Here is a 15,250-nt window from a genome sequence, read left to right on the forward strand (position 1 = left end):
GATAAACACCAAGAAGCGGGATTGCTGAACCATGTGGTGGTTCTATTTTTAGATGTTTCAGGCACCTCCATGCTATTTTCCATAGTGGCTACACCATTCTACGTTCCTACAAACAGCCGACCAATTTCTCCACATGCTTACCAACACTTACATCGTATTTCTTTGATAACAGTCATTGTGACCGGCATGAGGCGATATCTCATTGTGGTTCTGGGTTTTAGAAATGTTGAGCGCTTTTTCTTATACCTGCTGGCCACATGTATGTCTTCTTTGGAGAAACCCCTATTCAGGTCATAGATCCCCCTTTACATTTTCTCCTGAGGCACATCCCGCGGGCGTTCAGTTTTCTCTTGATGAGCAATAAAACACCCCAACACTTAGTGGCTTGAAACCCAGTGGTTTATTATTTCCCATGAGTCCTTGGGTTTCTTGGGCAGTCCCTCTGCTGGTCTGGCTTCCAGTTGATCTGCGATGATTCAGTAGGCCCTTGAGCTGGGTTAGAGGGTCCAAGAAGGCTTCTCTCTCATGCTTCGTTCTGGGGGTGGAGGGTTACCTGCTACCCTCTCTGCATGCTTGCTCTTCATTCAGTAACGAGCCTGAGCAGCATTACTTCCAGGGTGCTGCTTCCCGGAGCACAGAGGCTGAGGCCGGCACCCCAGCCTCATTAGTGCATTAGTCAAAGCATGTCACAAGGACAGCCCAGAATCAAAAAGGATAGGGAAGCAGTCTCTATCTCAAAGAAAAGATCGGTGAAGAATTTGTGACCATCTTTAATCCACAAAAGTGGAAATGAGATTAAGAGGCGGGTCTGAATTTGGCCCAGCAACTGCAGGGCTAGAGAGCTTTGCTCTGCCACTTCCCTTGCCAGGGCCACAGCCCTGTTCCTGTTTCAGCCTCTTTCTTTGGAGATTTAGGAAGCAACTGTAATACCTGGCGGGGGCAGGATGCTGAGTCTGGGTCCAGTGGACAAACCACAGTGGCAGCTCACACCAGAAGGTAAGCTCTTGAGGAGGACCCTGAGTATGTTGCATCCCAGGACTGGGCCCAAGACACCAGGAGGTCAGCAAACAGCAAAGGCTTTGGAACGGGCAGACCCAGGTCTCCATCCTGCCTTTGCTGCATGTATGGATAAAAGCTCCCCAGCAACAAGGCCCAGCCTGCTCCAGGCATAGCTATGTCCTGGCACCCAGAACCATGCCTGGCACATAGTAGTTGCCCAATAAATGTTTGCTGGATGAATGAATGAACCTCTCTGGGCCTTGTTTTCCTCATCTGAAAAATAGTGATAACAACGGTAACAGTAACAACTACCGCAGTCAGGATGATAATGTCAAGCTCCAACTCATACAGCCTATGATGCCTTGTGTGCTGGCCTCGATGTATTGATACCTCGTCAGCTGCATTTCACACAGAGGCCCACGGCTCTCTGCACTCCAGCCACCTGAGGCTTGCTCCGGTTTCTCAAACTCATCACCGTCTTATCTCAGGGCCTTTGAAAATGCTATTCTCAGTGCTAGATGCACTTCCCTCCCTTAGTTCACCTAGTTCATCAAATAGCTTTTTTTATTTTTATTTTTGGAGACAGAGTCTCTCTCTGTTACCCAGGCTAGAGTGCAGTGGCACGATCTCAGCTCACTGCAACCTCTGCCTCCCTGGTTCAAGTGATTCTTGTGCCTCAGCCTCCTGAGTAGCTGCAATTACAGGTGCATGCCACCATACCCAGCTATTTTTGTATTTTTGGTAGAGACAGACTTCACCATGTTGGCCAGGCTGGTCTCCAACTCCTGACCTCAATGATCTGCCCGCCTGGGATTACAGGTGTGAGCCACTGCACCCCAGTTCATCAGATATCTTACCCCCATTAGCACTTCTTTGGAGAAGCTTCCTCAGACCTCTAGACCAGACTGGATCCTCCTGTCTTAAGCTTTTAGAGCACCATGTGCCTTTTCTTTCGAGCTCTTCTCAGAAGTGGTAGCTACAGCTTTGTTGATTACTTTTAGTCTAATGCCAGTGTTCTCCAGCCTCTTGTCAGCGCTGCAAGGTACAGATGTGGCTGGTTTGCTCCAACATGTAAACGCAGAACTTAGCCCAGTCCCTGGCATGGGGTAGATGCACGATGCATGCTGGGACTACACAGACAAATGGATGGTTGCCTGGCATGGCTCACTGAGGACACTCAACATGTACCACTACCATTTATTTAAGCGGATCAACTAATGAACAAGTTAGAGAGTGGCTGGAATGGATGTATAGAACTAATTTGTGAGAGAAGACAGAATCAGAATGTAATTACAAAACAATGAGCAAACATCAGAAGAATTTAAGCAAATAACTGCAACATTTCCCCAGTTGTCCCTCTCATTGTTCTTAAAAGAAAAGCATTTCTGCTAATGAGTCAGGGAAATAAGTGAAAAAGCCACATAAAGGAAGAGCAGTGAGTCTCCAGAGCTGGCATCCCAGGGTGACTTCACGATGGGCTGTCATCGCTGAGGCCATAAGAAGCCAAAAGCACTACCCTTGAGTCATCCTAGCCCCTTGGAGCCAAAAACGTAGCAACATCGCGTCTGTAGCTGACCTCAGTTCCCAGCGCCTTCCTGAGCATTCTTTGGGAGGCACTTGTGAAACTCAGCCCAGGTGCTGCCCGGGATCAGGAGGCTGGGCCGTGGTCTGGAAGTGAGTGCCCACCCATACACCTTCCCCAGCTTCAGGGCCACAGAGGGACAAACTGCAGGCAGGCTGGCCTGGGACTGAACCTACACCAGCCTGCAGTCAGAAGAGCCTCCAGGAGCCTCCAGCCTGGACTCTTTTTACAGATGGGGAAACTGAGTCCTAGAGAGGGAACAATAAAGGATGCCTAAGGTCATCAGCAACTTAAAGTCAACAGCATCATCCTGAGTCATATTCGAATCTGAGGTAAGAGAAGAGGTCAGTAAAGCTGAGCTTGTCTGTATTTTAAAATTTGGTATTTTGTTCAGAGTGGGGTTTTGTGTTCATTTGGATGCTGGAAAATATCAGGTTAAAATATGATTCATTTTGATAATGGAGTTTTCCAGATACCTCTTTCAGTTCTGCTTCCGAGGCTAGTCCCGGCCCTGAGAGCCAGGGCACTGTGTTGGATCCATATTCCCTTGTTGGCACATGTACTGTCCTTCCCCAGACAGGCAGAGCACCCTTCTGGGAAGAACTGGCTTTGTGTTTGGGCTGACCCAGGTTTTAACCCCACTTCTAGCATCCCCATCCTAGTAACTCAACTTCTATGAGCATTAATGTTCTCTTCTGGAAGTTTCCCAGTCCCTCATTTATCTAACCAGTTCTTTGCAGGGTTCTACCATGTGCCAGGGACAGTGTGTGTGGCATGACTGTTACCCATCAATGCCCTAAGCAGCTCACAGTCAGTGAGGAAGACCTCCAGTGTCAGACCACTGCAGCCTCATGTGGATGGGGCCCCGGGAACGCCACAGGATGCTGGGGCCAAAGCAGGGGGCTCCCCCAAGACTTCTCAGAGAGATCCCTCAAAGGCAAGAGTCTCCCCAGGGAGAGTCCGCTGGGAAATCAGCAAAGGAGGGGGCTCCGGGCAGAAGAAACAGCGTCTGCCAAAGCCTAGAGGCAAGAAAGCTAGGCCTGTTTGCAGACATTCCAAGTAGATTTGCACCAAGTGTAAAGGAAGATTCGCCAGAGAGAACTTGGAGGCTCCACTGTGTGTGGCCCTGGGCCATGATAGGGGGTTGGGTAATAACATCTCCTGCAGATACCAGCTGCAGGGGACATGAGGACCCATGGAAACCACCTGGGGCTGAGCCTGAGGAGAGTATCAAGTCAATATTACCCTCCCCTGTCTCTCCTCTTGAGATAAGGCAATAGATGTTTGATGTTCAGTGTTCAGAAAGTCAGCCTGAGTGCTCTCAGATGATTAGGAAAGAGGCTGTAGTCGGTAGGGCGGCAGGGGGTGGGGGTGGGGGGTGGGACTGGCCTCCCCCCTTCTGTTTCCAGAAATCTGACCTCTGCCTCGGCCACATTCCCCGACTCCTGGGCGTGAGATAAGGCCGCTGTCTCCTGTTCCCTTCTCTTCTGTCTGGCCTGGCTGAGCTGGCGTATATGGTCTTAGTTTTCTATATTTATAGAGACAAGGATGGGGGAACCATGGTAGGGGGCAGGGGGTTGGGGGTGGCTGGCCCAGAGCTTCAGGGCCTGTGGAAGCCGCCTGGCCGCAGGGGGTATTTAACTTTCTGCCCGATGGTTGTAATTCTGGGGGCAGCCAAACTGGTGGGATCAGGTCCCTCTGGCTGCGATGACAGGCCTTCAGCAGGCACTGTAATTGCAGAGTTAAAACCACTCATTTTCTTCCTGGCAAGCTGTAGTTAAGAGGTGCTATCGGGCAGCCGGGTTGTCTGCAGGGAGGCTGATCAAAGGGCTGAAGGCATCTGTTTTGTCTCTGTTTCTTTCACCACTCCCCCCCAACTTTGAAAAAAAAAATGGTTAAAAAGTAATTTATGAAAATGAATACCTGTCCTTCTCCGGAGGCTAAAAGGCGGCTGCATATTAGAGATATTAGATGATGTGCATTGGGTGTTTTCTACACTCCTTCGGTCCGTTTCAGAATGAGAAAATTGGAGCTGGAGAATGTGCCCACCGTGTCCGCTTCCATTAAAACCTCTCAGCAGGGTTTTTATAATATCAGGCCCGACTTTTCACACCCTGAGGATTTCCTGAAGAAGATTAAACTCTCCCACCTCCAGCCAGCGATTGGCAATTACGTCTTGGCCATGCCCACACCCCTGCAGGCCTCCCAACCCACACTCCTCTTTCCACTCTCCCGAAGCCCAGGACGGGCGTCGCCCGGTGTGAGGTGGTCCAGGACTCAGCCTCTCCCTGCTCTCAGTGCCCTGAGGCCTTGGAACTTTCTTATCAACTGACTACACAAGGAAAGGTTTCCAGTTTTTAAATAGTGCGCTTCATATCTGGTTTGAAAACTGAAAGAGAATAAAGGCACTTAGAGATGAGCATGAAAAATCCCTAGCAAAGGAGAACGGCTCAGGACTGCCTGAAGATGGAGCACGTTTAAGCAAAGCCTCAAAAGAACAGGTTGGTTTAAAGCAAACAAACAAAAACAACAACCCTTGTGCTGCCTCTAACCGTGCTGCAGTGGGGAGAAGCTCACCAGCCAGACTCCACACTGCAGGTTCGTGGCTTCAGTTTGAAACCTGAGCCCATTTCTCTGCTCACGCAGCGCACACATTACAGCATCACTATCCTGTTCCAGGAGCCTGGAAATCAAAGAGGTGCTGGTTGGGGCGCCGTGTTCGAAGGGTTCAAAATGCAGCCTTAGAAGTCCCCTGTCTTGCATTTCGTTTGTATTCCCATGTGCCAAGATTTCGCGAAGCCTTTCATAGATGCCCAGTAAGGACCGGCTGCTCCCTGGGGAATTTCCAGCCTGGCCACCCTGAAGAGTTAATTCTCTGCCCTACCTGCCATTCCCCCTGCCTTCTCTTGGTTTCTGAATCCCTTTGGGAACTCAGAATAAAATAAGCTCTGTGCATGTGTACAGAGAATGTATCATTCTCGTAGTATTTACACAGCCTTCATTGCAGTAGAGTCCCCACATGATCCTCTGAGACAGCATTGCTGTTCCCATTTCACAGATGGGGGTCATCGAGGCTCTGAGGGAGGAACGTGCCTCTAAGACCACACAGCTGCTAAGTGCATCACCAGCATCTGGGTGATTGGATGACTCTGGAACAGGTGTCACCACCACAGAGAGCTTCATGGGAATTTGCCAATGGAACATTCCAGGCCTTGGCACCTAGCAGACCCTCATTGGAAACGGACTCTGACCTTGGGCATGTCACTTCCCTGCTCATATCAGTGTTTCTGGGTTTGGAAAAGCAGCCTAGAGCCTGTCTAACTGAAGGCACTCCATAGGCATTACCGCCCTTCTTCTGATGAAGTTTGGCTCCAGGGGCATGGACTGCCTGTTCTGGGATTTTCCAGGCCCTGGTTAGGTCTGATGAAGGTGGAAGACATTGCTCAGGCCTGTGGGCATGTGGATGCCAAGCTCTGATCTCTTCATGACGTCATCCCTACCCACTCCCGGCAGGCTCAGCTGCTCAGGAGCGTATCCTAGCTGCCTGTGTGTACCCCCTTTTTGGGGCCATCTGAACCCCCTTTTTGCTTCTCAGACATTCCCGAGGAAAGAGAGACTGCACCATCCCATGATTTAGTGATTTCATGACATATGCCAGGATGCCACTCCATGTGGAATGGGTGAGTCGACCGAAGTATTTTCTTCAAATGGGCCGAATTCTCTTCCAGAATGAACTCCTTGGCATGTCAGCTTTCCATTCATTAGACTCTGGGTCTCTGCCTAAGAAAACTGAGCTGGATTGCACAGAGACAACCTCCCTGCCCGACATGCAACCTCAACAAGGGTGGATTTGGGCCCCCCATCCCCCATCCACATTCCCTCTTGGTATCTGTCCAGTTAGATTTTCAAGAGTGATTTCCAGGCACAGGCCAGTCTCCGCTGTAATGGGAGGACACAGAACACCTACTGTGTGCCTAGCACTTCACTAAGGACTTTGCAAAGTAGTTATTACGTAATAATTTACAATGTGTATTTAGCGCTTATCATGTATCAGACTTTGAGTCAAATACTCTGCATACACTATTTCTTACTTAAGCTTCATAGTCACCCTTGAGAGGTGTGCTATTGCTTTCCATATTTTTTAGGTGAGGAAACAGAGGGTAGAACAACCTTCCCAGGACCACAGTAAACAAGCAATGGTATAGGCACACAAACTGAGTCCTGCGTGACTCAAAAGCCTGCTATACTAACCTATTTTATAATATCATCTAATGTGATCTTCGTAACATCCCATGAGGATGGGATTAGTAATTCCATTTTATAAATGAGAAGATTAAGGTACCAGACATAGTATGTAACTCGGGCACCTCTTCTGAGGTCGCATGGCTGGTAAGTGGTAAAGGTGGGATTTGAACTCATGAAGTCTAACGAGAAAGGGGCATACCCAAGGACTAGACACTAAAGCTTCACCAGATCCTCCAACATCCTGTTCCCTTGAGGCTAAATGCACTTCCTTGGCATGACCTAAATGCCCTTCCTTGGCCTGACCAAGCTTCTACTTAATCCCTCAAGACCACGTTCAAATGTTCCTTCCTTGGGAAAGACTTCCCTGGTGACTTCAGGATCTTTCTTGATGCATTAGGTTCCCAAGACTGTATTCCCAGTTGTCACTTCTTATTTGTATATGTCTCTCTCACTAAACAGCAGCTCCTTACTGATGGGATACAAATCGTATTTGTCTGCATGTCTTTAAACTTAACAGGGAGTAGACACCTAATAGTTATGGAATGTAGAGATTAGGTAATTTCTTTCAGCTTCCTTGGGTCTTAGAATGTATTCCCTGATACATTATATCCATATATATTTAAAGTATAGATAGATCAGTATTTCCCAATTGGGATTATACATCAGAATCACCTATGGAATTTTTTAAAATATAGATTCCAAGGTTCCACCTGAAGCCTACCAAATTATATACTGTCAGGGCTAATCCATGTCTGTCCAAGACCCAGGCACCCACTGTCTTTGATAAACAGCTCCCTCCACCACCACCACAGAGGCAGGAGTGTCTCAAAGCTTAACCAGTCAGAGTTCTTCCTTGAATTTTTTGTTGGAATCATGGGAGAGAGTTTTCTTTGTGTTTCCAGCCATGGAGTTGGAATAATGTGAATCTATGCCTGGCAGCAGCCCTGTTCCCTGACACATGAAGAAGCTTATCTTTCATGAGAGAAAGAAAAGAGGGAACAGGTTCAGCCATCCCCAAGGCCTGCTTGAGTCCTGACCTTTTGAGGTTTGAGACAAGGAACTCCCTCCAACTTTTTCTTAAGCTACTTTGCGAGGGTTTCCTGTCCCTTGCAAATGTTTGTGCGTGATGTGTACGTATACATTATGGTGTATGTACAGATTTTTAAAATAATAGCATTAAATGATATTTTGTACAGAAAAATAAATAAATAAACATGGAGATGCTGCTTCTAGCTTGACCTCATGGCATGATGAGATGCAGTGTAGCTCATGCCCAGGGCCCTGCCTGCCCTTCCCTCTGTGGGCACAGGCCCTTGGGCCAGGAGGTCCTCTGGCCTGGTGCCATTAATTCCCATACCCAAAATGGGTGGTGTGGGGATGATTTTAAGGTTTTCTCAGCCACCAAAGTAAAGTTGAGTTCAGATGATGGAATCTTACTTTTCTAGAGAGAAAACTGAAGGAAAACTTAAGAGCCACCAAAAGAGGAAAAAAAAAAAAAAAAGGATAAATTGAGAAAATCATCTGTGAGGTTGGATATATAAGGCCATTTTTTATTGTTATTTATGAGCGATTTAAAGAATTTCAGGGGTAAATCTTGACTATTTCTGCTCTTCTCTTAAGTGCTGACCTCACACCCAGTAAGATCAACCTCAATAGTGTGTAATAGGTTGTTCTTAATATTGTTGGTCTGGCAAAATGAGGTGCTGGTGACTTTTCAGAAAATGTTACAAGCCACCCCTCTGCCCAGCTACCCGCCTTCGGAAGAATCTTCTGTGCCATGTTTCTTCACAGCCTTGTGTTCTTCCCTTGCTTATTATAAATGAATGCATGTACTTCACTCATAAATCCATTAGCTAAGCACGTGCTCTGTGGAAGGCCCTGTGCTGAGTTCTTTCGTAACCATATGGATCAAAAGTGATCCAATATACATCAATATGATGCAATAGAGATCAATATGGTCAATATGTGACCAAGGAGGTCAAAGCCTCTGGTGAGACACAGACGGGGGTACCTGCTTCTATCAGAAATCAACAGGGTATCTTGTGCTATGACAGAGGCCTCTACAGTAGGTAGTTCAAGCACAAAAGGAGGGGTCCCATTGGCTTTAGGAGCATGTCAGGAAGGGTCACAGAGCTGGACAACTTTTATCTGGGTTTTGACGTATGTGTAGGAGTTTACCAAGTAGAGTATCTGAAGGCTGCATTCAAAGATTTACCAACTCAACTTTAAGAATTATGTCTCTGAATATGTACCTCTCAGTAAAAGGTCTCTTTTTTCTTATAAAACTTTTTGAAGAAAGGAAGAGTTTTATATCCCTCTTGGAGATCTGTGGGCCTTCTCCTAACTTGCACAGCTGCTTTTTGAGGAAAAAAGAAGCTGGTAAAATATCCTTTGTCTAAAAGTCACAAAAATATACAGAGCAGGATCTAAGTTTGACATAGAAATACTTTATAGAAATACATTCACAGCTCCACTTCCTCACCCTCCAACTGCCAGTAATTTATTCAGACAGCTTCAGCTAAAACCATTTCTCGCTTGATATAATATTCTGGAAAGGTGTGTTAGGATTTTCTTCATTCTGCAGGGCTTCGTTCTTTTCTTGCCAGGAAACCATTCTATCCCTTGGCCTCTGACTTCCATGAGCTGTGGTAGATGGGGAATGGACCCAGTCCTCTCTGGCAGGAAAAGCAAATGATTTCTGTGTTTCTAGATGTTTCTTTTCAATTCACTTCTGGTGAACGTGTCCAGTGCCGCAGGGTTGATAGAAGGCTTTCACTCGTCCTTTATGTGACCCAGGGAGATGGACCTTCCAGTTCAGCCCCTTTTACAGGTGAGGACAGAAGTGGAAAAGAAAGGACAGAAGAAAGAAGAGGAAAGAAAGAGAGAGACTCAATGGTCACTTGCTTTGGCAGGTACCTTTCACATAGGAGACTGAATCACGTCCTCTGAACAACCCAGGAAGGAGGCATTATGGGCCCTACTTTATACCTAAGAAAACTGAGGCTCGGAGAGAAGTAGCCCATCGGAAATCAGCAAGGCCCCTATGTGACTCCAGGTCCCTCTTATCTGGAATCAGACCCCAAGGCTTTTTGACCCCAAGGCCATCATGTCATGCTACCTCCCGAGACTGTCCTGAGGGCCTGGCCTGTGCCTCTCAGTCGGGTACTAAGAAAGGCGAGATATGGACCCCCCCCAACCCGGACCCTCATATTGGTGAAGAGCGAGAACAAAGGGAGGCATTCCAGGATGACGACCAGCCCGAATGACAACTGCCGCCTTTGTAAAGCCGTGCCAGACACTCCCAGACACTCACTGCTGAAACATGCAATCCATCCTCCTGACAATCTGGAGATAAGTGCAAATATTATCCTCATTTACAGCCCAAAGCAGAAGATTTGGGCAAAGTCTGCGTGATTCCACAGCACAAGCTCCTAATCACTGGAGACAGTCATGTAGCTCAGCCCTGGGGTCTCACTGCCTAGCACCATGCAGTGATGAGCTGTGTGTGCTTGGGCAAGTAATTCCCCTCTCTGGGCCTCCATTTCCAGGGCTGTAAAATGAGGATGACACCAGTAATGAACTCAAAGCAGCATTGTGAGGAGTCACTGGGAAAGCACAAGCAGAGCCCTGAGCGCCCCTGGGCTCCGTGCCTGCGCACGGCTGGAGGACTGCGGCTGAACCCCTGGGCTCCAGGCCTGCGCACGGCCGGAGGGCTGCGGCTGAACACCTAGCGTCAGTAGCGGCTGACCTTCTGGTCATTCCGGGTGTCATATCTGCATATTCATTAGATCCACTCTGAGTATGGGAAAAAGGGACACACGTGGGAATGTCTGCCGTGGACTCTGAACCTGCCCCTTTGGAGTGGAGTACAGTTCTACCAGAGGAGGGCAGAGCTGGGTAAAATTTTGTTTCCTTGTTACCTGCCTACAACACAGCCAGTTTCTGCAATGGTGGCCACAGAAAAAGAATTCTTCTTCCTCTGGCAAGATTTGGGAGACCTGATCCCTAGGAAAATGTCACTGGGAGGTGAGGGAGGTGAAAAGTGTGTCTCCATTGAATGTTCCTAAGAACTAAGTAGAAGGAGCTTTTTCCTAAAATGCCATTTGGATTTGGGAGGTAAGCTATTGCTTTGATTGTGTCTCTTAGGCTTAGTTATCTGGTCTGAAATTTATACCCCTCATATATTCCATGTAAGGGACTGAAATACATTCTCAATACTATCTAACAGAGTAGGGTAGGAATGATAACACTGCCCATAGTGCCTGCGAGGGAAGTGGGAGGGAGCCCTGTGGAGCCAGACAGACCACTGGCTCACCACACAGCTGAGTTAGAATCCCAGCTCAGCCACCTTCAGCCTGTGTCACATTGGACCTGCCTCTTTTCCTGTCCAAGCCCCAGTTTCTTTTTCTGTAAAATGGGAGCAACAATTGTGCTAGTATCCTAGGCCACCACAATAAAGTACCACAAATGGAGTGGCTTACAACAACACAAACGTATTCCCTCGCAGGTCTGGAGGCTGGCAGCGTAAAATCAAGGTGTTGGCAGGGCCATGCCCCTTTTGAGGCTTTAGGGGAGAATCTTTTCTGGGCTTCTCTCCTGGCATTCCTTGGCTTGTGAACACATCACTCCCCTCTCGGCCTCTGTGGCCACAAGGCATTCTCCCTGCATGGGTCTCTGTGCCCACTCTTCTTAAAAGAACACCAATTATACTGAGTTGAGCCTCCCCACTTCCTGCAATTGCCTCTTCTTAACTTGATTACATCTTCAAAGACCCTATATCCAAATTCAATGTATCATTTTTTTGAGGGTTAAACAGGCGCTTATGCCAAATGGCCAGCCCAGCACCTGACCCCTGGGAGCTTTCATTCTGGAAGTTGTATGGATGCATTTTTGTTATGCTTCATCTCAGTGTCCCCAGAAACATCTCAGTGACTCACTTTGCCGTTGCCTTTTTTAATCAAATGCATTTATTTTTTCATGACACAAGAATACATATTTGTAAAGGGAAACAAACATGACATGAAATATATTTATACAAAACGTCTGGAAAAGGAAAATTTCATTCATTTTTAACAGCTACATGGTGTTCCATAAGATGGCTAGAATTGGAAAAAAGTAACCACTCCCAGTTTGGGGACATTTTGATTACCTCTAGTTTCTTACCATTACAAGAACACACCTGCAGGAGCCTCCTGATGCAAGCGTGACTCACCTGTGCTCCAATGACACACACACACACACACACACACACACTTCAGGCCTACAGAAGCTTTAAGCCTCCTATGTTATGAAAAAAGACAGCTGGAACCTCTGAATAATTAGAATCTTGATTAATGAGATGCAGCTTGGCTTCCCGGAGGCTGCTTTCAGGGGTAACCTGGGACTCTGAGCTGCTGGTATTCTCCAAAGGCCTGTGCAACACAGTTGGGCAAATCCAAGAGTGATACCATTATAGTACAGCTGATGACATGAATTCATGAGTGATAACCTTGATCACCGCCACCACCAGGCCACCATCCTCTCTTGTTTGTTTCTTTCCTCACCTGCTAAATTGGTTCTACCATGAACTTCCCAAAACGTAAGACATGTGCTACTCAGTCAAGAGGTTCACCAAAATCCTGGTGTGGCTTTCTTCTCTGGGTACCCAGAGAAGCCATACTCTTTATTCTCTAGGTACCCAGAGAAGCCACACTCCAACCGGTTTAACGGTGGGAGAGCTGTAAGCAGATTAAACCTTCCTATGAAGGAAGGCATAGCTGGCAAAACTTTTCCATTCCCAGGACAATGTGGTCAGCTGGGGCTCCAGCAGCACTTAACCTCTCAGGTCAAGTGAACTTGCCAAGATTCAAAGGCAATTTGGGCGGAATATGTAACCACTTTGATAAAGAGGCTTAGAGCGAGGTGTTGAAACACTGTCACCTGCCTCCCCACTTGCTCTCCAAAAGGCCAACTTCTAACAGCTTCCATCCTGTAGGTGGGTAATCTATGTGTTATCTAATCATGGAAAAGAGAAGGTGGCATCTGGTTACAACATCAATTGAAATTCATCATTCAGGGTAACAGAGACCCCATATACCATGCTCTTCCTCCTCTATCCATTCATGTGTTAGCCTTGGCTATAATCTTTCCAATCCAGGTATCTCAATCATCCTTCACCACCACCAGGTGGATGTTGCTGCCACTGTAAGGTAGATGAGGGAACAAAAACTGAGAAAAGTGTTCAAGCTTCACCCAGCCAGTAAAGGGCAGAGTCAGAGTTTGACTTCATGCCTCTCTATTGCCAAAACCCATATTTTTGTCCTGATGATCTTCCTCAGTTTCTTTAAGGCTCTAGATTTTTAAAAATCATCAAAAATTTTTTAAATGAAAATCAAGAGTCTACTATCTTATCACCCTAATCTCTTTTCATTTGGGACTATTACCGCAATTATTGCCTGCTCTCTTTCAGACATTGCACTGGCTGAATAGATGAATGAATGGGTAGATCGATAGATGGGCAAGTGAGTGGATGGATGGGTGTGGATGGATGGGGGGGTGAGTAGATGGATGGATGGATGGATGGATGGGTGGATGGATACATGGATGGATGGATGGATGGATGGATGAGTGGATGGATGGATAAACGTGTGAATGGATGAGTGGGTGGATGAATGGAAGAATGTCAATGGATGGATGGATGGGTGTGTAGGTAGCAGATGGGAGGTTGGGCTAATCAATTAACCAGTTTCTTTTCCTTTGCATGGAGGACTTCTCCTGGAATAATGCCCCTCTCATTCTGAGTCATGCTGTACGTACACACTGCATAACCCCCAGCACTCACTGCCTTTCTCTCTTCACTAGAGAAATGGGAAAGCAAGATTGAGGAGACCATCTTCCTGGTGTTTAAGGACATCAACATGACCAAGGTTAGAATGCAGGACTGAGAACAATGGCATCCTGAGTCATGGGTTTTCCAGGACTGCTTGGCTGAACACTTGCTTCAATTGTTGAGTAAAGTGGTCAGCTAAATCCAGACCAAAAGACTCCTAGAAATGTGCCTGTTACAAATCCTGTAAAGCCACGATTCCTGGGCCAGGGAGGCGGTTTCTTAAGTCTTACGACTCCTACTCTGACTCCCTCTCTTAGATGCTACAGACTAGGAGGGTCTGCGAATCCTATAGTCAGTTCTGACATTGGGAACCAACCCTCCATTTTTTAAGACTGACCCCAAGAGCAGGGCAGACAGGTGCAGGGGGAAGAGCACTGGTTTAGGAGTCAATCAGACTTGGGGTTGAGTCTTAGCTTTGCCTCTGACCCTGGGAAAATTTCTTAGCATTGCTGGGTCTCGGTTTCTTTGTCCATAAATTGAGAATAGTGTTATTACCTACAACAGGGGTGGGGACAATAGTGGGGACTACACTACATAGTAATGGGCCAGGTTCCTGGCACAGAGCTGGAAAAATCCTAGGTGCTCAGAAGATGTCAGTCTATCCATTTCTGCACCTCTGGCCTTTGAGACGGACTTCGGAATACAAAAATGGGAATATCTCTTTGAGTAAATACATGCTGAGTTTCCTATTTTCTTATACACTGGAATGGAAATTTGATGGGCTTGGTCTTGGTTTATATTTCACTTTCTAGATCCTGCTTGGCTAAAGCTGAGGTCTCTCAGTGGACAGAATTGGAAAGGCTTGAGCTTCAAAATATTTAGAATATGACTCTGAATTTGCTCCCATTTCCCACAATGATACAAAAAAAAAATTGGTTCATTCTTCCCACTCCACTGACTCGGCAAAGATGTGATCCTCTAAAATAACAACCCCAGCCCAAGAAAAGGGAGTATTTCACACTCTCCATCTGCAATGTGTCATGAAGAGGAAAGGAAAAATAAAGAAACCTTTAACAATCTGCCATATTGTATGCTTTGGAAGAGCCTAGTAAACTTGCCAGCAAATTGCTTCTAATTATAGGAAACCTGCCTTTGGCTTCAGGAAACACTCACTAGCGTCATTCCACTTCTCAGTTCTTGGCAGAAGCAGAAGTTTCTTCCATTATTATTTCAGTTGGCTTGAGCTATCGACAAGGCATTTATCAAATGGGGCATGCAGCTGCCTCCGTGGAATTAGTACTAGAGGAGGCAGTGCGTGGGAGCCAGGTGAAACAGGCCAGCCTCTGAAGAGTCCTGATACAACCTCCAGGACCAGCGTCAGCTGAACAATGATGATCTGCCTGTCTTATGATCAATTTTTATTTCAGAAGTTACAGAATGCGTACATGTCATTATCATAAAATCTAGTAAAATATCAAATTCCCACATATCTCTCTTCCTCAAACCTGTATCTTTCCCCAGGATGGTTCACCCTTCTACTGACTTTTCCTAATTCTGCTAAAGCTTGTCAAGAGTCTTCTTGTTAACTACTGCTCGCTTGCCAGCTTTGGGAACAC

The 15,250-nt window shown here is 46.8% G+C and overlaps 1 long non-coding RNA gene across 1 annotated transcript; it reads left to right on the forward strand.

Annotated features, from left to right (window-relative positions):
- The first annotated feature begins 1,758 nt into the window (after window positions 1-1,758).
- Window positions 1,759-15,135, forward strand: LOC103885599. Its single transcript, XR_648759.4, has 3 exons — window positions 1,759-2,913; window positions 13,667-13,731; window positions 14,447-15,135. It is a non-coding gene; the product is annotated as an uncharacterized LOC103885599 (long non-coding RNA).
- The last annotated feature ends 115 nt before the right edge of the window (window positions 15,136-15,250 follow it).

Source organism: Papio anubis, chromosome 5 (assembly GCF_008728515.1).
Source record: "Papio anubis isolate 15944 chromosome 5, Panubis1.0, whole genome shotgun sequence".
Classification (NCBI taxonomy): domain Eukaryota; kingdom Metazoa; phylum Chordata; class Mammalia; order Primates; family Cercopithecidae; genus Papio; species Papio anubis.